Below are 22,346 nucleotides of genomic sequence, written 5' to 3'. Positions count from 1 at the left end.
CTTTGCACCCAACCTTCACCAGGTGAAGGTTAGACATATAGGTGACTTATAAGTTACTTAAGTGCAGTGTAAAATGGCTGTGAAATAATGTGGGCATTATTTCACTCAGGCTGCAGTGGCAGGCCTGTGTAAGAATTGTCAGAGCTCCCTATGGGTGGCAAAAGAAATGCTGCAGCCCATAGGGATCTCCTGGAACCCCACAACCCTGGGTACCTCAGTACCATATACTAGGGAATTATAAGGGTGTCCCAGTATGCCAATGTGAATTGGTGAAATTGGTCACTAGCCTGTTAGTGACAATTTAGAAAGCAGAGAGAGCATAACCACTGAGGTTCTGGTTAGCAGAGCCTCAGTGAGACAGTTAGTCATCACACAGGGAACACATACAGGGCACACTTATGAGCACTGGGGCCCTGGCTGGCAGGGTCCCAGTGACACACACTAAAACAACATATAAACAGTGAAATATTGGGGTAACATGCCAGGCAAGATGGTACTTTCCTACACAACCCTTCCCCAAACGAAGGACAATAAGACTAGCCATGACCTGATGAGTCTTCATTGTCTAAGTGGAAATATCTGGACAGTCCATCTGCATTGGAGTGGGTACTCCCAGGTCTATGTTCCACTGTATAGTCCATTCCCTGTAGAGATATGGACCACCTCAACAATTTAGGGTTTTCACCTTTCATTTGTTTTAGCCAAAGTAGAGGTTTGTGGTCAGTCTGAACAATGAAGTGAGTGCCAAACAGGTATGGCCTCAACTTCTTCAGTGCCCAGACCACAGCAAAGGCCTCCCTCTCTATGGCAGACCAACGCTTTTCTCTAGGGGTCAACCTCCTGCTGATAAAAGCAACAGGTTGATCCTGGCCCTCAGAATTGAGTTGTGATAAGACTGCCCCTACCCCTAATTCAGATGCATCAGTTTGAACAATGAATTTCTTGAAATAACATGGGCTTTTTAGGACAGGTGCAGTGCACATGGCCTGTTTCAGCTCCTCAAAAGCTTTCTGACAGCTAGCTGTCCACAATACCTTTTTAGGCATTTTCTTAGAAGTGAGGTCATTAAGAGGGGCTGCTATGGAGCCATACTTCTTTATGAACCTCCTGTAGTACCCAGTGAGGCCTAAGAAGGCTCTCGCCTGGGTCTGAGTTGTAGGGGGAATCCAATCTATGATAGTTTGGATTTTCCCCTGAAGTGGTGCAATCTGTTTCCACCTACAAGGTGTCCCAGATAAACCACTTTCCCCTGCCCTATCTGGCACTTTGAAGCATTGATAGTGAGGCCTGCCTTTTGCAGGGCCTCCAAAACTTTCCACAGGTGGACCAGGTGATCATCCCAGGTGGAGCTAAAGACAGCTATAATATCTAGATATGCTGCACTAAAAGCCTCCAACCCCTGCAGGACTGTATTCACCAACCTCTGAAAAGTGGCAGGTGCATTTTTCAAACCAAAGGGCATTACTGTGAATTGGTAGTGCCCTCCAATAGTCGAAAATGCAGTTTTTGCTTTAGCATCCTCTGATAACTTGATCTGCCAATACCCTGCAGTCAAATCAAAGGTGCTTAGATACTTGGCAGATGCCAGTGTATCTATGAGCTCATCTGCCCTGGGTATAGGGTGAGCATCAGTTTTAATTACCTGGTTGAGACCTCTGTAATCTACACAAAACCTAATTTCTCTTTTCCCATCTTTGGAATGAGGCTTTGGTACAAGCACCAAAGGAGAGGCCCATGGACTTTCAGAGTGCTCAACCACTCCCAGTTCAAGCATTTTCTGAACTTCTTGTTTTATGCAGTGTGAGAAAGTAGCCTCTTTCTAGCCTTGTTACCCCCACTTTTGGCCTGTTTGTGAGTGTATGTCAGGGTGTTTTCACTGTCTCACTGGGATCCTGCTAGCCAGGGCCCAGTGCTCATAGTGAAAACCCTATGTTTTCAGTATGTTTGTTATGTGTCACTGGGACCCTGCTAGCCAGGGCATCAGTGCTCATAAGTTTGTGGCCTATATGTATGTGTTCCCTGTGTGATGCCTAACTGTCTCACTGAGGCTCTGCTAACCAGAACCTCAGTGGTTATGCTCTCTCTGTACAAATTGTCACTAACAGGCTAGTGACCAATTTTACCATTTTACATTGGCATACTGGAACACCCTTATAATTTCCTAGTATATGGTACTGAGGTACCCAGGGTATTGGGGTTCCAGGAGATCCCTATGGGATGCAGCATTTATTTTGCCACCCATAGGGAGCTCTGACAATTCTTACACAGGCCTGCCACTGCAGCCTGAGTGAAATAACGTCCACGTTATTTCACAGCAATTTACCACTGCACTTAAGTAACTTATAAGTCACCTATATGTCTAACCTTTACCTGGTAAAGGTTGCGTGCTAAGTTACTTAGTGTGTGGGCACCCTGGCACTAGCCAAGGTGCCCCCACATTGTTCAGGGCAAATTCCCCGGACTTTGTGAGTGCGGGGACACCATTACACGCGTGCACTATACATAGGTCACTACCTATGTATAGCTTCACAATGGTAACTCCGAACATTGCCATGTAACATGTCTAAGATCATGGAATTGCCCCCCCCAATGCCATCCTGGCATTGGTGAGACAATCCCATGATTCCCCGGGTCTCTAGCACAGAACCAGGTACTGCCAAAACTGCCTTTCCTGGGGTTTCACTGCAGCTGCTGCTGCTGCCAACCCCTCAGACAGGTTTCTGCCCTCCTGGGGTCCAGCCAGGCTTGGCCCAGGAAGGCAGAACAAAGGACTTCCTCAGAGAGAGGGTGTTACACCCTCTCCCTTTGGAAAAAGGTGTCATGGCTGGGGAGGAGTAGCCTCCCCAACCTCTGGAAATGCTTTCATGGGCACAGATGGTGCCCATTTCTGCATAAGCCAGTCTACACCGGTTCAGGGATCCCCCAGCCCTGCTCTGGCGCGAAACTGGACAAAGGAAAGGGGAGTGACCACTCCCCTGACCTGCACCTCCCCTGGGAGGTGCCCAGAGCTCCTCCAGTGTGCTCCAGACCTCTGCCATCTTGGAAACAGAGGTGCTGCTGGTACACTGGACTGCTCTGAGTGGCCAGTGCCAGCAGGTGACGTCAGAGACTCCTTCTGATAGGCTCCTCCAGGTGTTGCTAGCCTATCCTCTCTCCTAAGTAGCCAAACCTCCTTTTCTGGCTATTTAGGGTCTCTACTTTGGGGAATTCTTTAGATAACAAATGCAAGTGCTCATCAGAGTTCCTCTGCATCTCTCTCTGCACCTTCTGCCAAGGAATCGACTGCTGACCGCGCTGGAAGCCTGCAAAACTGCAACAAAGTAGCAAAGACGACTACTGCGACCTTGTAACGCTGATCCTGCCGCCTTCTCTACTGTTTTCCTGGTGGTGCATGCTGTGGGGGTAGTCTGCCTCCTCTCTGCACTAGAAGCTCCGAAGAAATCTCCTGTGGGTCGACGGAATCTTCCCCCTGCAACCGCAGGCACCAAAGAACTGCTTCACCGGTCCTCTGGGTCTCCTCTCAGCACAACGAGCGAGGTCCCTTGAACTCAGCAACTCTGTCCAAGTGACTCCCACAGTCCAGTGACTCTTCAGTCCAAGTTTGGTGGAGGTAAGTTCTTGCCTCCCCACGCTAGACTGCATTGCTGGGAACCGCGTGTTTTGCAGCTGCTCCGGCTCCTGTGCACTCTTCCAGGATTTCCTTTGTGCACAGCCAAGCCTGGGTCCCCGGCACTCTAACCTGCAGTGCACGACCTCCTGAGTTGTCCTCCGGCGTCGTGGGACCTTCCTTTGTGACTTTGGGTGAGCTCCGGTTCACTCCACTTTGTAGTGCCTGTTCCAGCACTTCTGCGGGTGCTGCTTGCTTCTGAGTGGGCTCTTTGTCTTGCTGGAAGCCCCCTCTGTCTCCTCACGCAATTGGCGACATCCTGGTCCCTCCTGGGCCACAGCAGCATCCAAAAACCCTAACCGCAACCCTTGCAGCTAGCAAGGCTTGTTTGCGGTCTTTCTGCACGAAAACACCTCTGCAAGCTTCTTCACGACGTGGGACATCCATCCTCCAAAGGGGAAGTTTCTAGCCCTCTTCGTTCTTGCAGAATCCACAGCTTCTACCATCCGGTGGCAGCTTCTTTTCACCCACAGCTGGCATTTCCTGGGCATCTGCCCACTCCCGACTTGATCGTGACTTTTGGACTTAGTCCCCTTGTTCCACAGGTACTCTCGTCTGGAAATCCATCGTTGTTGCATTGCTGGTGTTGGTCTTTCTTGCAGAATTCCCCTATCACGACTTCTGTGCTCTCTGGGGAACTTAGGTGCACTTTGCACCCACTTTTCAGGGTCTTGGGGTGGGCTATTTTTCTAACCCTCACTGTTTTCTTACAGTCCCAGCGACCCTCTACGAGCTCACATAGGTTTGGGGTCCATTCGTGGTTCGCATTCCACTTCTAGAGTATATGGTTTGTGTTGCCCCTATCCCTATGTGCTCCCATTGCATTCTATTGTGACTATACATTGTTTGCACAGTTTTCTATTGCTATTACTGCATATTTTGGTATTGTGTACATATATCTTGTGTATATTTGCTATCCTCATACTGAGGGTACTCACTGAGATACTTTGGCATATTGTCATAAAAATAAAGTACCTTTATTTTTAGTATATCTGTGCATTGTGTTTTCTTATGATATTGTGCATATGACACTAGTGGTACTGTAGGAGCTTCACTCGTCTCCCAGTTCAGCCTAAGCTGCTCTGCTAAGCTACCATTTTCTATCAGCCTCAGCTGCTAGACACCCCTCTACACTAATAAGGGATACCTGGACCTGGTGCAAGGTGTAAGTACCCCTTGGTACCCACTACAAGCCAGGACAGCCTCCTACATGCAGTCCCTGACATGGTCAGGCTGCCTATAGATCCTACTTTTGACAGGCATGCTGTCTCCAGTATCTATAGTGTGCTCACACCAAGAAGTGGTGCCTGGCACAGTAGAAAAGAGTTCAGAAAACTGACCCAGGAGATTTATGCAGTGGTCTTTCTGCTCGGCAGTAAGACAGTCTGCTAAAACTACACCTTCCACTAGAGCATCTTGTTCTGTGGAAGAGAAGAGATCAGGGAAAGGGTCACTCTCTTCTTCCTGTCCTTCATCTGTTGCCATGAGCAGGGTGAGATCAGCCCTGTCATAGTAGGGTTTTAGGCGATTGACATGGAGCACCCTAAGGGGACTCCTGGCAGTGCCCAAGTCAACCAAGTAGGTGACTCCTCCCTTCTTTTCAACAATGATGTGGGGTCCACTCCATTTGTCTTGGAGTGCTCTTGGGGCCACAGGATCCAAGACCCAGACCTTCTGTCCTGGTTGGTACTGAATCAGAACAGCCTTCTGGTCATGCCATTGCTTTTGGAGCTCTTGGCTGGCTTGAAGGTTTTTACTGGCCTTTTTCATGTATTCAGCCATTCTGGATCTTAGGCCGAGTACATAGTCCACTATGTTTTGCTTAGGAGCTTTTAAAGGTTGTTCCCAACCCTCCTTTAAAAGTGTTAGAGGACCTCTTACAGGGTGTCCAAATAGGAGTTCAAAGGGGCTGAAGCCCACTCCTTTCTGGGGTACCTCCCTGTAAACAAAAAGGAGGCAAGGTAACAGGACATCCCATCTGCTCCTGAGTTTTTCAGGGAGTCCCATTATCATTCCTTTGAGAGTTTTGTTAAATCTCTCAACCAGTCTATTTGTTTGTGGATGATAAGGTGTGGTGAATTTGTATGTTACACCACATTCCTTCCACATGGCCTTTAAGTATGCAGACATGAAGTTGCTACCCCTGTCTGATACCACCTCTTTTGGGAAACCCACCCTGGAAAAGATTCCCAGGAGGGCCTTTGCCACTTCAGGTGCTGTAGTGGTCCTAAGAGGAATTGCTTCAGGATATCTTGTGGCATGGTCCACTACCACCAAGATAAACCTATTGCCTGAAGCAGTAGGAGGGCCAAGGGGGCCAACTATGTCAACCCCTACCCTTTCAAAGGGAACCCAAACCGCAGGTAGTGGAATAAGGGGGGCCTTTGGGGTGCCACCAGTCTTGCCACTGGCTTGACAGGTGACACAGGACTTACAAAAATCTTTTGTGTCCTCTGACATCCTAGGCCAATGAAACAGGGGGACAAGCCTTTCCCATGTTTTAATTTGCCCTAGATGTCCAGCCAAGGGAATGTCGTGGGCTAGAGTTAGGAGGAACTCTCTGTATTGCAGGGGAATGACCAATCTCCTGGCTGCTCCAGGTTTAGGGTCCCTTGCCTCTGTATACAAGAGGTTGTCCTCACAGTAAACTCTGTGTGAGTCACTGACATCACCATTTTGCTGTTTGACAGCTTGCTGTCTTAGACCCTCTAGTGTGGGACAGGTCTGCTGTGCCACACTCAGCTCCTCCCTGGCAGGCCCCCCTCCACCCAAAAGCTCAGCAGTGTCTGCTTCCAGCTCCTCTGGTGAAGGTTCTGCACAGGGGGGAAATTCTTCTTCCTCAGAAGTAGAATCATCTGTAGAGGGAGGGATAGTGGGTAGGGATTTACCCTTACTAACCCTAGCTTTAGGGAGCACTTGGTCCATTGTTCCAGGATCCAAGTCACCCTGTCCTTTTTGCTTTTTGGACTGAGCCCTTGTCAAAGCAAAAATATGCCCAGGAATGCCCAGCATTGCTGCATGAGCCTCCAACTCCACTTCTGCCCAAGCTGATGTCTCTAAATCATTCCCTAGTAGACAGTCTACAGGTAAATCTGAGGCAACCACAACTTTCTTTGGACCAGTAACACCCCCCCCCCCCCCAGTTGAGATTCACAACAGCCATGGGGTGGCTAAGAGTGTTGTTATGAGCATCAGTCACTTGATACTGGTGACCAAGTAGGTGTTGTTCAAGGTGTACCAGTTTCTCTATTACCATGGTAACACTGGCTCCTGTGTCCCTGTAGGCCTCAACCTCAACACCATTTATTAGGGGAAGTTGCTTGTGTAGGAGGCTGGACTGGCTTGTAGTGAGTACCAAGGGGTACTTGCACCTTGCACCAGGCCCAGTTATCCCTTATTAGTGTATAGGGTGTCTAGCAGCTTAGGCTGATAGATAATGGCAGCTTAGCAGAGCAGCTTAGGCTGAACTAGGAGACGTGTGAAGCTACTACAGTACCACCTAGTGTCATATGCACAATATCATAAGAAAACACAATACACAGTTATACTAAAAATAAAGGTACTTTATTTTTATGACAATATGCCAAAGTATCTCAGAGTGTACCCTCAGTGAGAGGATAGGAAATATACACAAGATATATATACACAATAGCAAAAATATGCAGTATAGTCTTAGAAAACAGTGCAAACAATGTATAGTTACAATAGGATGCAATGGGGAAACATAGGGATAGGGGCAACACAAACCATATACTCCAGAAGTGGAATGCGAACCACGAATGGACCCCAAACCTATGTGACCTTGTAGAGGGTCGCTGGGACTATTAGAAAATAGTGAGAGTTAGAAAAATAACCCTCCCCAAGACCCTGAAAAGTGAGTGCAAAGTGCACCAAAGTTCCCCTAAGGACAAAAGAGTCGTGTTAGAGGAATAAGGCAGGAAAGACACAAACCAGCAATGCAACAACTGTGGATTTCCAATCTAGGGTACCTGTGGAACAAGGGGACCAAGTCCAAAAGTCACAAGCAAGTCGGAGATGGGCAGATGCCCAGGAAATGCCAGCTGCGGGTGCAAAGAAGCTTCGACTGGACAGAAGAAGCTGAGGTTTCTGCAGGAACGAAAAGGGCTAGAGACTTCCCCTTTGGTGGACGGATCCATCTCGCCTTGGAGAGTCGTGCAGAAGTGTTTTCCCACCGGAAGGACGCCAACAAGCCTTGCTACACGCAAATCGTGCGTTTGGCGTTTTTGGACGCTGCTGAGGCCCAGGAGGGACCAGGAGGTCGCAAATTGGACCTGCAGAGAGAGGGGACGTCGAGCAAGACAAAGAGCCCTCACTGAAGCAGGTAGCACCCGGAGAAGTGCCAGAAACAGGCACTACGAGGATGCGTGAAACGGTGCTCGCCGAAGTTGCACAAAGGAGTCCCACGTCGCCGGAGACCAACTTAGAAAGTCGTGCAATGCAGGTTAGAGTGCCGTGGACCCAGGCTTGGCTGTGCACGAAGGATTTCCGCCGGAAGTGCACAGGGGCCGGAGTAGCTGCAAAGTCGCGGTTCCCAGCAATGCAGCCCAGCGAGGTGAGGCAAGGACTTACCTCCACCAAACTTGGGCTGAAGAGTCACTGGACTGTGGGGGTCACTTGGACAGCGTCGCTGGATTCGAGGGACCTCGCTCGTCGTGCTGAGAGGAGACCCAAGGGACCGGTAATGCAGCTTTTTGGTGCCTGCGGTTGCAGGGGGAAGATTCCATCGACCCACGGGAGATTTCTTCGGAGCTTCTGGTGCAGAGAGGAGGCAGGCTACCCCCACAGCATGCACAAGCAGGAAAACAGTCGAGAAGGCGGCAGGATCAGCGTTACAGAGTTGCAGTAGTCGTCTTTGCTACTATGTTGCAGGTTTTGCAGGCTTCCAGCGCGGTCAGCGGTCGTTTCCTTATCAGAAGGTGAAGAGAGAGATGCAGAGGAACTCGGATGAGCTCTTGCATTCGTTATCTAAAGTTTCCCCAGAGACAGAGACCCTAAATAGCCAGAAAAGAGGGTTTGGCTACCTAGGAGAGAGGAAAGGCTACTAACACCTGAAGGAGCCTATCAGCAGGAGTCTCTGACGTCACCTGGTGGCACTGGCCACTCAGAGCAGTCCAGTGTGCCAGCAGCACCTCTGTTTCCAAGATGGCAGAGGTCTGGAGCACACTGGAGGAGCTCTGGACACCTCCCAGGGGAGGTGCAGGTCAGGGGAGTGGTCACTCCCCTTTCCTTTGTCCAGTTTCGCGCCAGAGCAGGGGCTAAGGGGTCCCTGAACCGGTGTAGACTGGCTTATGCAGAATTGGGCACATCTGTGCCCAACAAAGCATTTCCAGAGGCTGGGGGAGGCTACTCCTCCCCTGCCTTCACACCATTTTCCAAAGGGAGAGGGTGTCACACCCTCTCTCAGAGGAAGTTCTTTGTTCTGCCATCCTGGGCCAGGCCTGGCTGGACCCCAGGAGGGCAGCTGCCTGTCTGAGGGGTTGGCAGCAGCAGCAGCTGCAGAGAAACCCCAGGAAGGGCAGTCTGGCAGTACCAGGGTCTGTGCTACAGACCACTGGGATCATGGAATTGTACCAACAATGCCAGGATGGCATAGAGGGGGCAATTCCATGATCATAGACATGTTACATGGCCATATTCGGAGTTACCATGGTGAAGCTACATATAGGTAGTGACCTATATGTAGTGCACGCGTGTAATGGTGTCCCCGCACTCACAAAGTTCAGTGAATTGGCTCTGAACAATGTGGGGGCACCTTGGCTAGTGCCAGGGTGCCCTCCCACTAAGTAACTTTGCACCTAACCTTTACCAGGTAAAGGTTAGACATATGGGTGAATTATAAGTTACTTAAGTGCAGTGAAAAATGGCTGTGAAATAACGTGGACGTTATTTCACTCAGGCTGCAGTGGCAGGCCTGTGTAAGGATTGTCAGAGCTCCCTATGGGTGGCAAAAGAAATGCTGCAGCCCATAGGGATCTCCTGGAACCCCAATACCCTGGGTACCTTAGTACCATATACTAGGGAATTATAAGGGTGTTCCAGTAAGCCAATGTAAATTGGTAAAAATGGTCACTAGCCTGTCAGTGACAATTTGGAAAGAAATGAGAGAGCATAACCACTGAGGTTCTGATTAGCAGAGCCTCAGTGAGACAGTTAGTCACTACACAGGTAACACATTCAGGCACACTTATGAGCACTGGGGCCCTGGGTTACCAGGGTCCCAGTGACACATACCACTAAAACAACATATATACAGTGAAAAATGGGGGTAACATGCCAGGCAAGATGGTACTTTCCTACACAACCCCCCCCAAACGAAGGACAATAAGACTAGCCATTACCTGATGAGTCTTCATTGTCTAAGTGGAAATATCTGGAGAGTCCATCTGCATTGGAGTGGCTACTCCCAGGTCTATGTTCCACTGTATAGTCCATTCCCTGTAGGGATATGGACCACCTCAACAATTTAGGATTTTCACCTTTCATTTGTTTTAGCCAAAGTAGAGGTTTGTGGTCTGTCTGAACAATGAAGTGAGTGCCAAACAGGTATGGCCTCAACTTCTTCAGAGCCCAGACCACAGCAAAGGCCTCCCTCTCAATGGCAGACCAACGCTTTTCTCTAGGGGTCAACCTCCTACTAATAAAAGCAACAGGTTGATCCTGGCCCTCAGAATTAAGTTGTGATAGGACTGCCCCTACTCCTAATTCAGATGCATCAGTTTGGACATAGAATTTTTTAGAGTAACAAGGGCTTTTCAGGACAGGTGCAGAGCACATGGCCTTCTTCAGCTCCTCAAAAGCTTTCTGACAGCTTGCTGTCCATAATACCTTTTTAGGCATTTTCTTGGATGTGAGGTCATTAAGAGGGGCTGCAATGGAGCCATAGTTCTTAATGAACCTCCTGTAATACCCAGTGAGGCCTAGGAAGGCTCTCACCTGAGTCTGAGTGGTAGGGGGAACCCAATCAATAATAGTTTGGATTTTCCCCTGAAGTGGTGCAATCTGTTCCCCACCAACAAGGTGTCCCAGATAAACCACCTTACCCTGCCCTATCTGGCACTTTGAAGCCTTGATAGTGAGGCCTGCCTTTTGTAGAGCCTCCAAAACTTTCCATAGGTGGACCAGGTGATCATCCCAGCTGGAGCTAAAGACAGCTATATCGTCCAAATATGCTGCACTGAAAGCTTCCAGCCCTTGCAGGACTGTGTTCACCAACCTCTGAAAAGTGGCAGGTGCATTTTTCAAACCAAAAGGCATTACAGTAAACTGGTAATGTCCTCCAATGGTAGAAAATGCAGTCTTAGGTTTAGCATCTTCTGACAATTTGATCTGCCAATACCCTGCAGTCAAATCAAAAGTGCTTAGATACTTGGCAGATGCCAGTGTATCTATGAGCTCATCTGCCCTGGGTATAGGGTGAGCATCTGTTTTGGTTACCAAGTTGAGACCTCTATAGTCTACACAAAACCTCATTTCCTTCTTTCCATCTTTAGAATTGGGTTTTGGTACCAGTACCACAGGAGAAGCCCATGGACTGTCAGAGTGCTCAACCACTCCTAGTTCCAACATTTTCTGAACTTCTTGCTTTATGCAGTCCCTGACATGGTCAGGCTGCCTATAGATCTTACTTTTGACAGGTAAACTGTCTCCAGTATCTATAGTGTGCTCACACCAAGAAGTGGTGCCTGGCACAGTAGAGAAGAGTTCTGAAAATTGTCCTAGGAGATTTATGCAATTATCTTTCTGCTCAGCAGTAAGACAATCAGCCAAAACTACACCTTCCACAAGAGCATCTTGTTCTGTGGAAGAGAAGAGATCAGGTAGAGGATCACTGTCTTCTTCCTGTCCCTCATCTGTTGCCATGAGCAGGGTGAGATCAGCCCTGTCATAGTAGGGTTTCAGGCGGTTGACATGGAGCACCCTAAGGGGACTCCTGGCAGTGCCTAAGTCAACCAAGTAGGTGACTTCACCCTTCTTTTCAACAATTGTGTGGGGTCCACTCCATTTATCTTGGAGTGCTCTTGGGGCCACAGGCTCCAAGACCCACACTTTCTGCCCTGGTTGGTACTGAACCAAAACAGCCTTCTGATCATGCCATTGCTTCTGGAGCTCTTGGCTGGCCTGAAGGTTTTTACTGGCCTTTTTCATGTACTCAGCCATCCTTGATCTGAGGCCAAGTACATAATCCACAATATCCTGCTTAGGAGCTTTTAAAGGTTGTTCAGAACCCTCCTTTACAAGTGTGAGTGGACCCCTAACAGGGTGTCCAAAAAGAAGTTCAAAGGGGCTGAAGCCCACTCCTTTCTGGGGTACCTCCCTGTAGGCAAAAAGGAGGCATGGTAGAAGGATATCCCATCTCCTGCGGAGTTTTTCAGGGAGTCCCATAATCATGCCTTTGAGAGTTTTATTAAATCTCTCCACCAGTCCATTTGTTTGTGGATGATAGGGTGTTGTGAACTTGTAAGTTACACCACACTCCTTCCACATGGCCTTTAAGTATGCAGACATGAAATTGCTTCCTCTGTCTGATACTACTTCCTTTGGGAAGCCCACCCTGGAAAATATTCCCAGAAGGGCCTTTGCCACTGCAGGAGCTGTAGTGGTCCTTAAAGGAATAGCTTCAGGATATCTTGTGGCATGGTCCACTACCACTAAGATAAACCTATTGCCTGAAGCAGTAGGAGGGTCAAGGGGGCCAACTATGTCAACCCCTACCCTTTCAAAGGGAACCCCAACCACAGGCAGTGGGATAAGGGGTGCCTTTGGAGTGCCACCTGTCTTGCCACTGGCTTGACAGGTATCACAGGACTTACAAAATTCCTTTGTGTCCTCAGACATCCTAGGCCAATGAAACAATGGTACCAATCTGTCCCAAGTTTTCATTTGACCCAGGTGCCCAGCTAAGGGAATGTCATGTGCCAGTGTTAGGAGGAACTTTCTGTACTCCTGAGGAATCACTAATCTCCTGGCAGCTCCAGGTTTAGGATCCCTATGCTCAGTGTACAAGAGGTTGTCCTCCCAGTAAACTCTGTGAGAGTCACTGACATCCCCATTAGCCTGTTTGACAGCTTGCTGTCTGAGACCCTCTAATGTGGGACAGGTTTGCTGTGCCACACTCAGCTCCTCTCTGGCAGGCCCCCCTTCACCCAAAAGCTCAGCAGTGTCTGCTTCCAGCTCCTCTGGTGTAGGTTCTGCACAGGGAGGGAATTCTTCTTCCTCAGAAGTAGAATCCACTGTAGAGGGAGGGATAGTAGGAAGTGGTTTGCTTCTACTAGCCCTAGTTTTGGGGAGCACTTGGTCCATTGTTCCAGGATCCAAGCTTCCCTGTCCTTTTTGCTTTTTGGCCTGAGCCCTTGTCAAAGCAAAAATATGCCCTGGAATGCCCAGCATTGCTGCATGGGCCTCCAACTCCACATCTGACCAAGCTGATGTCTCCAAATCATTCCCTAATAGACAGTCTACAGGTAAATCTGAAGCTACCACAACTTTCTTTGGACCAGTTACCCCCCCCCAGTTGAGATTTACAACAGCCATGGGGTGGCTTTGTGTTATGTTGTGAGCATCGGTTACTTGGTACTGGTGTCCAAGTATGTGTTGTTCAGGGTGCACCAGTTTCTCAATCACCATTGTGACACTGGTACCTGTGTCCCTGTAGGCCTGGACCTCAACACCATTTATTAGGGTTAGTTGCTTGTACTTCTCCAAGTTATGGGGGCAAGCAACCAAAGTGGCTAAATCAATAGCCCCTTCAGAGACTAAAGTAGCCTCTGTGGTCTCCCTAATCAGACCAACCCCAACTAAATTACCAAAAGTGAGCCCAGCTACTCCCTTGGATTGGCTATTAGTAGGTTTGCTCACACCACCACTGCTATTAGTAGGGACACTAGGTGTAGCAGTAGGGGTTGTAGTGGTAGGAGCTGTGGTGCCTTTCTTTGGACAACTGGGATCTGTTGTCCAATGGCCTTTTATTTTACATAAATAGCACCATGGTTTCTTTTCCTTGTTCTGATTAAAGGAGGATTTGGGCCCACCACCCCCACCAGAGTGTTTTTGTGGGCCTGATGAAGACTCATTTTTAGATTTGTCCCCACCCTTGTCAGAAGACTTACCATCCTTCTTTTTGTTGCCATCTTTGTCACCCCCTGTATGAACTTTTCTGTTCACTCTTGTTCTGACCCATTTGTCTGCCTTATTTCCCAATTCTTGGGGAGAGGTCAGATCAGAGTCCACCAAGTACTGGTGTAACAAATCAGACACACAATTATTAAGAATATGCTCTCTCAGGATTAAGTTATACATGCTGTCATAATCAGTAACTTTACTGCCATGTAACCACCCCTCCAAGGCCTTCACTGCCTGGTCAATGAAATCAACCCAGTCTTGTGAAGACTCCTTTTTGGTCTCTCTGAACTTTATCCTGTACTGTTCAGTGGTTAAGTCATAACCATCCAGGAGTGCATTCTTAAGAACTTGGAAATTATTAGCATCATTTTCTTTTACAGTAAGGAGCCTATCCCTACCTTTTCCAGTAAATGATAGCCATAGGATAGCAGCCCACTGCTTTTGAGGGACATCCTGTACAGCACAGGCCCTCTCAAGTGCAGCAAACCACTTGTTAATGTCATCCCCCTCCTTATAAGGGGGAACTATCTTGTGCAGATTCCTGGAATCATGCTCTTTTGCAGGATGACTATGGGGAATACTGCTGCTGCCACCATGGGTTTCTAAACCCAACTTCTGTCTTTCCCTCTCTACTTCTAAAGACTGTCTATCCAAATCCAGCTGTTGCTTCTTGAGCTTCAGTCTGGTTTGTTCCACTCTCAATCTATTGAGCTCCCTTTCTAACAATCTGTCATCAGGGTGGGTGGGAGGGACATTTCTAGATACAGAGGTATGATGGGAATGAACAGAAGGAGACCTGTCCCTTACAGAGGGCACCCTAACAGCTTGGCTACCAGTATAATGTGAGAGCACACCATTAGTATGGTGTGATTCAACCTCTGTACCAACTATGCTAGACTGTCTAGTAATGGGCAGGCTGAGAAGTTTCTTTCCTGAACCTTTTCCTGGGGGAGTCCCTGGATCAGATTGAGAACCATTAGCTACTTTTTCTACAGATTGGGCACTTATGGCCTTATCCTGTACTCTAAGCATATTAATTAACAGTTCTAAGGAAGGATTCTTCCCTACACTCAAACCTCTCTCTATGCAGAGACTCCTTGCTCCTTTCCAGCTAAGGTGATCATATGCAAGTTTGGACAGTTCAACATTTTTTCCTGTGCCAGACATTTTTTAGAGAGAGTTAAAGTGATAGACAAAGAGAAAAAAGTTTTCAGAACTTTTTGGAAAGACAGAAAAAAACTTTTTAAACTTTTAAGAACTTTTTGAAAGTTTAGAAGTACTTTTCAGCACTTAGAAAAGAGTGAAAAGAGGAAATGCAAAACTTTTTGGCTATGTGTATATACACTGACCTTGTTTTGTATATTTTTCTCTTATGAAAAGTACAATGACAAGAGTGGTAAGTAGTCTCAAGCACTTATCCCACCACTGCACAACCAATTTAGGAGGCTGGACTGGCTTGTAGTGAGTACCAAGGGGTACTTGCACCTTGCACCAGGCCCAGTTATCCCTTATTAGTGTATAGGGTGTCTAGCAGCTTAGGCTGATAGATAATGGTAGCTTAGCAGAGCAGCTTAGGCTGAACTAGGAGACGTGTGAAGCTACTACAGTACCACCTAGTGTCATATGCACAATATCATAAGAAAACACAATACACAGTTATACTAAAAATAAAGGTACTTTATTTTTATGACAATATGCCAAAGTATCTCAGAGTGTACCCTCAGTGAGAGGATAGGAAATATACACAAGATATATGTACACAATACCAAAATATGCAGTAATAGCAATAGAAAACAGTGCAAACAATGTATAGTTACAATAGGATGCAATGGGGAAACATAGGGATAGGGGCAACACAAACCATATACTCCAGAAGTGGAATGCGAACCACGAATGGACCCCAAACCTATGTGACCTTGTAGAGGGGCGCTGGGACTATTAGAAAATAGTGAGAGTTAGAAAAATAACCCTCCCCAAGACCCTGAAAAGTGAGTGCAAAGTGCACCAAAGTTCCCCTAAGGACAAAAGAGTCGTGTTAGAGGAATAAGGCAGGAAAGACACAAACCAGCAATGCAACAACTGTGGATTTCCAATCTAGGGTACCTGTGGAACAAGGGGACCAAGTCCAAAAGTCACAAGCAAGTCGGAGATGGGCAGATGCCCAGGAAATGCCAGCTGCGGGTGCAAAGAAGCTTCGACTGGACAGAAGAAGCTGAGGTTTCTGCAGGAACGAAAAGGGCTAGAGACTTCCCCTTTGGTGGACGGATCCCTCTCGCCTTGGAGAGTTGTGCAGAAGTGTTTTCCCGCCGGAAGGACGCCAACAAGCCTTGCTACACGCAAATCGTGCGTTTGGCGTTTTTGGACGCTGCTGAGGCCCAGGAGGGACCAGGAGGTCGCAAATTGGACCTGCAGAGAGAGGGGACGTCGAGCAAGACAAAGAGCCCTCACTGAGCAGGTAGCACCCGGAGAAGTGCCAGAAACAGGCACTACGAGGATGCGTGAAACGGTGCTCGCCGAAGTTGCACAAAGGAGTCCCACGTCGCCGGAGACCAACTTAGAAAGTCGTGCAATGCAGGTTAGAGTGCCGTGGACCCAGGCTTGGCTGTGCACAAAGGATTTCCGCCGGAAGTGCACAGGGGCCGGAGTAGCTGCAAAGTTGCGGTTCCCAGCAATGCAGCCCAGCGAGGTGAGGCAAGGACTTACCTCCACCAAACTTGGGCTGAAGAGTCACTGGACTGTGGGGGTCACTTGGACAGCGTCGCTGGATTCGAGGGACCTCGCTCGTCGTGCTGAGAGGAGACCCAAGGGACCGGTAATGCAGCTTTTTGGTGCCTGCGGTTGCAGGGGGAAGATTCCGTCGACCCACGGGAGATTTCTTCGGAGCTTCTGGTGCAGAGAGGAGGCAGGCTACCCCCACAGCATGCACAAGCAGGAAAACAGTCGAGAAGGCGGCAGGATCAGCGTTACAGAGTTGCAGTAGTCGTCTTTGCTACTATGTTGCAGGTTTTGCAGGCTTCCAGCGCGGTCAGCGGTCGTTTCCTTATCAGAAGGTGAAGAGAGAGATGCAGAGGAATTCGGATGAGCTCTTGCATTCGTTATCTAAAGTTTCCCCAGAGACAGAGACCCTAAATAGCCAGAAAAGAGGGTTTGGCTACCTAGGAGAGAGGAAAGGCTACTAACACCTGAAGGAGCCTATCAGCAGGAGTCTCTGACGTCACCTGGTGGCACTGGCCACTCAGAGCAGTCCAGTGTGCCAGCAGCACCTCTGTTTCCAAGATGGCAGAGGTCTGGAGCACACTGGAGGAGCTCTGGACACCTCCCAGGGGAGGTGCAGGTCAGGGGAGTGGTCACTCCCCTTTCCTTTGTCCAGTTTCGTGCCAGAGCAGGGGCTAAGGGGTCCCTGAACCGGTGTAGACTGGCTTATGCAGAATTGGGCACATCTGTGCCCAACAAAGCATTTCCAGAGGCTGGGGGAGGCTACTCCTCCCCTGCCTTCACACCATTTTCCAAAGGGAGAGGGTGTCACACCCTCTCTCAGAGGAAGTTCTTTGTTCTGCCATCCTGGGCCAGGCCTGGCTGGACCCCAGGAGGGCAGCTGCCTGTCTGAGGGGTTGGCAGCAGCAGCAGCTGCAGAGAAACCCCAGGAAGGGCAGTCTGGCAGTACCAGGGTCTGTGCTACAGACCACTGGGATCATGGAATTGTACCAACAATGCCAGGATGGCATAGAGGGGGCAATTCCATGATCATAGACATGTTACATGGCCATATTCGGAGTTACCATGGTGAAGCTACATATAGGTAGTGACCTATATGTAGTGCACGCGTGTAATGGTGTCCCCGCACTCACATAGTTCAGTGAATTGGCTCTGAACAATGTGGGGGCACCTTGGCTAGTGCCAGGGTGCCCTCCCACTAAGTAACTTTGCACCTAACCTTTACCAGGTAAAGGTTAGACATATGGGTGACTTATAAGTTACTTAAGTGCAGTGAAAAATGGCTGTGAAATAACGTGGACGTTATTTCACTCAGGCTGCAGTGGCAGGCCTGTGTAAGGATTGTCAGAGCTCCCTATGGGTGGCAAAAGAAATGCTGCAGCCCATAGGGATCTCCTGGAACCCCAATACCCTGGGTACCTTAGTACCATATACTAGGGAATTATAAGGGTGTTCCAGTAAGCCAATGTAAATTGGTAAAAATGGTCACTAGCCTGTCAGTGACAATTTGGAAAGAAATGAGAGAGCATAACCACTGAGGTTCTGATTAGCAGAGCCTCAGTGAGACAGTTAGTCACTACACAGGTAACACATTCAGGCACACTTATGAGCACTGGGGCCCTGGGTTACCAGGGTCCCAGTGACACATACCACTAAAACAACATATATACAGTGAAAAATGGGGGTAACATGCCAGGCAAGATGGTACTTTCCTACAGCTTGTACTTATCCATATTAAGGGGACAAGCAACCAAGGTGGCCAAATCAATGGCACCTTCAGAGACTAACACAGCCTCTGTGATCTCCCTAACAAGACCAACCCCAACTAAATTACCAAAAGTGAGCCCAGCTACTCCCTTGGATTGGCTATTAGTAGGTTTGCTCCCACCACCACTGCTATTACTAGGGGCAATAGGTGTAGCAGTAGGGGTTGTGGTAGTGGGAGGCTTGGTGCTTTTCTTTGGACAACTGGCATCAGTTGTTCAATGGCCTTTTACTTTACATAAATAGCACCATGGTTTCTTTACTTGATTAGAAGAGGATTTGGGCCCACCACCCCCACCAGAGTGTTTTTGTGGGCCTGATGAAGGCTCATTTTTAGATTTGGCCCCACCCTTGTCTGAAGACTTACCATCCTTCTTCTTGCCATCCTTGTAACCCCCTGTGTGAACTTTTCTGTTCACTCTTGTTCTGACCCATTTGTCTGCCTTCTTTCCCAATGTTTGGGGAGAGGTCAGATCTGAGTCCACTAGATATTGGTGAAACAAATCAGACACACAGTTATTCAGAATATGCTCTCTCAGGATTAGATTGTACAGGCTTTCATAGTCAGAAACTTTATTGCCATGTAACCACCCCTCCAAGGCCTTCACTGAAGAGTCAACAAAGTCTACCCATTCTTGTGAGGACTCTTTTCTGGTTTCTCTGAACTTAATCCTGTATTGTTCAGTGGTTAAGCCAAATCCATCCAAGAGTGCATTCTTCAAAACTGTAAAATTATTGGCATCACTTTTCTTCACAGTAAGGAGCCTATCCCTACCCTTTCCACTGAAAGATAACCATAGGATAGCAGCCCACTGCCTTTGAGGGACCCCCTGTACAACACAGGCCCTCTCATGTGCAGCAAACCACTTGTTAATGTCATCCCCCTCCTTGTAAGGGGGAACTATCTTATGCAAATTCCTAGAATCATGCTCTTTCACAGGATTACTATCTGTAATACTGCTGCTGCCACCATGGGGTCCAAACCCCAACCTCTGTCTTTCTTTTTCTAAGTCTAAAGATTCCCTGTCTAGAGCCAGCTGTTGCTGTTTAAGCTTCAGCCTGGTCTCTTCCACTCTCAATCTATTGAGTTCCCTTTCTAACATTCTGTCATCAGGGTGGGTGGGTTAGGCATGCTTTGACACAGAAGAATGATGTGAATGAACAGAGGGTGAATTGTCCCTAACAGTTGGCACTCTAACAACCAGGCCTGCAGGAATGACATTCCTATTGTGATGGGAGCTTCCATTACTACCAGTTATGCTAGGTGGCCTGCTAAGGGGCAGGTTGGGAAGGATACCATCTAACACTCTCCCTAGGGGTGCCCCAGAGTCAGAGTGTGAACCATCTCCTAACTTCTCAACAGATGTGCCAGCTAAGGCCTTATCATTTTCAATGAGCATGTTAATTAACAATTCTCTAGAGGGATTCTTCCCTACCCCTAAACCTCTATCAATGCAGAGACTCCTCAAACTTTTCCAGCTAAGGTTATCATAAGCAGTGCTAGCCAGATCAAGAGTAGGACCTGTACCAGACATGATAGGAAAAGGTTTAGGGACAGATAAAAGAAAGAAAAAGTTTCAGGACTTTTTAAGGAAACAGAAAAAAAACTTTTTCAACTTTTTAGGAACTTTTTGAAAGTTTTAGAGGTACTTTTCAGCACTTAGCAATAGAGTAAGAGGAGAAAAGCAAAACTTTTTGGTTAGGTGTACATACACTGAACTTGTTTTGTATATTTTTCTCTTATGAAAAGTACAATTTGACAAAGTGATAAGCAGTTACAAGTACTTATCCCACCACTGCACCACCAATGTAGGAGGCTGGCCTGGCTTGTAGTGGGTACCAAGGGGTACTTACACTCTGTACCAGGTCCAGTTATCCCTTATTAGTGTAGAAGAGGTGTTTCTAGCAGCTTAGGCTGATAGAAGGTAGCTATAGCAGAGCAGCTTAGGCTGAACTAGGAGACATGCAAAGTTCCTACTATACCACTGGTGTCATATGCACAATATCATAAGAAAACACAATACACAGATATACTAAAAATAAAGGTACTTTATTTTTATGACAATATGCCAAAAGTATCTCAGTGAGTACCCTCAGTATGAGGATGCCAAATATACACAAGGTATATGTACACAATACCAAAAATATGCAGTAATAGCAAAAGGAAGTAATGCAAGCAGTGTAAAATTACAATGTATTGCAATAGGAGCACATAGGTATAGGGGCAACACAAACCATATACTCCAGAAGTGGAATGCGAATAACGTATGGACCCCAAACCTATGTGAGCTTGTAGAGGGTCTCTGGGACTGCAAGAAAACAGTGAGGGTTAGAAAAATAGCCCACCCCAAGACCCTGAAAAGTAGGTGTAAAGTGCACCTATATTCCCCAGAGAGCACAGATGTCGTGATAGGGGAATTCTGCAAGAAAGAACAACACCAGCAATGCAACCAAAGTGGATTTCCGGACGAGAGTACCTGTGGAACAAGGGGGCCAAGTCCAAGAGTGGCGATAAAGTCGAGATTGGGCAGATGCCCAGGAAATGCCAGCTGAGGGTGCAAAGAAGCTGCCACCGGATGGTAGAAGCTGTGGATTCTGTAAGAACGAAGAGGGCTAGAAACTTCCCCTTTGGAGGATGGATGTCCCACTTCGTGTAGAAGCTTGCAGAGGTGTTCCCACGCAGAAAGACCGCAAACAAGCCTTGCTAGCTGCAAGGGTCGCGGTTAGGGTTTTTGGCTGATGCTGTGGCTCAGGAGGGATCAGGATGTCACCACTTACGTGAGGAGACAGAAAGGGCGCCTAGCAAGACAAGGAGCCCTCTCAGAAGCAGGCAGCACCCGCAGAAGTGCCGGAACAGGCACTACGAAGAGGAGTGAACTGGAGCTCACCCGAAGTCACAAAAGAAGACCCCAAGACGCCGGAGGACAACTCAGGAGGTTGTGCACTGCAGGTTAGAGTGTCGGGGACCCAGGCTTGGCTGTGCACAAAGGAAATCCTGGAAGAGTGCACAGGAGCCGGAGCAGCTGCAAATCACACGGTACCCAGCAATGCAGTCTAGTGTGGGGAGGCAAGGACTTACCTCCACCAAACTTGGACTGAAGAGTCACTGGACTGTGGGAGTCACTTGGACAGAGTTGCTGAGTTCCAGGGACCACACTCGTCGTGCTGAGAGGGGACCCAGAGGACGGGTGATGCAGTCTTTTGTTGCCTGCGGTTGCAGGGGGAAGATTCCGTCGACCCACGGGAGATTTCTTCAGAGCTTCTAGTGCAGAGAGGAGGCAGACTACCCCCACAGCATGCACTACCAGGAAAACAGTCGAGAAGGCGGCAGGATCAGCGATACAAGGTTGCAGTAGTCGTCTTTGCTACTTTGTTGCGGTTTTGCAGGAGTCCTGAGCAGTCTGCGGTCGATTCCTTGGCAGAAGGTGAAGAGAGAGATGCAGAGGAACTCTGATGAGCTCTTACATTCGTTATCTAAAGAATTCCCCGAAGCAGAGACCCTAAATAGCCAGAAAAGGAGGTTTGGCTACCTAGGAAGGAGGATAGGCTAGCAACACAGGTAAGAGCCTATAAGGAGGAGTCTCTGACGTCACCTGCTGGCACTGGCCACTCAGAGCAGTCCAGTGTGCCAGCAGCACCTCTGTTTCCAAGATGGCAGAGGTCTGGAGCACACTGGAGGAGCTCTGGGCACCTCCCCTGCGAGGTGCAGGTCAGGGGAGTGGTCACTCCCCTTTCCTTTGTCCAGTTTCGCGCCAGAGCAGGGCTGGGGGATCCCTGAACCGATGTAGACTGGCTTATGCAGAGATGGGCACCATCTGTGCCCATCAAAGCATTTCCAGAGGCTGGGGGAGGCTACTCCTCCCCAGCCCTGACACCGTTTTCCAAAGGGAGAGGGTGTAACACCCTCTCTCCGAGGAAGTCCTTTGTTCTGCCTTCCTGGGCCAAGCCTGGCTGGACCCCAGGAGGGCAGAAACCTGTCTGAGGGGTTGGCAGCAGCAGCAGCTGCAGTGAAACCCCGGGAAAGGTAGTTTGTGCACAAGACAGTTCCCCCTTATAAGGA

Source organism: Pleurodeles waltl, chromosome 2_1 (assembly GCF_031143425.1).
Source record: "Pleurodeles waltl isolate 20211129_DDA chromosome 2_1, aPleWal1.hap1.20221129, whole genome shotgun sequence".
NCBI lineage: Eukaryota > Metazoa > Chordata > Amphibia > Caudata > Salamandridae > Pleurodeles > Pleurodeles waltl.
Note: the sequence above shows the minus strand (reverse complement) of the source record.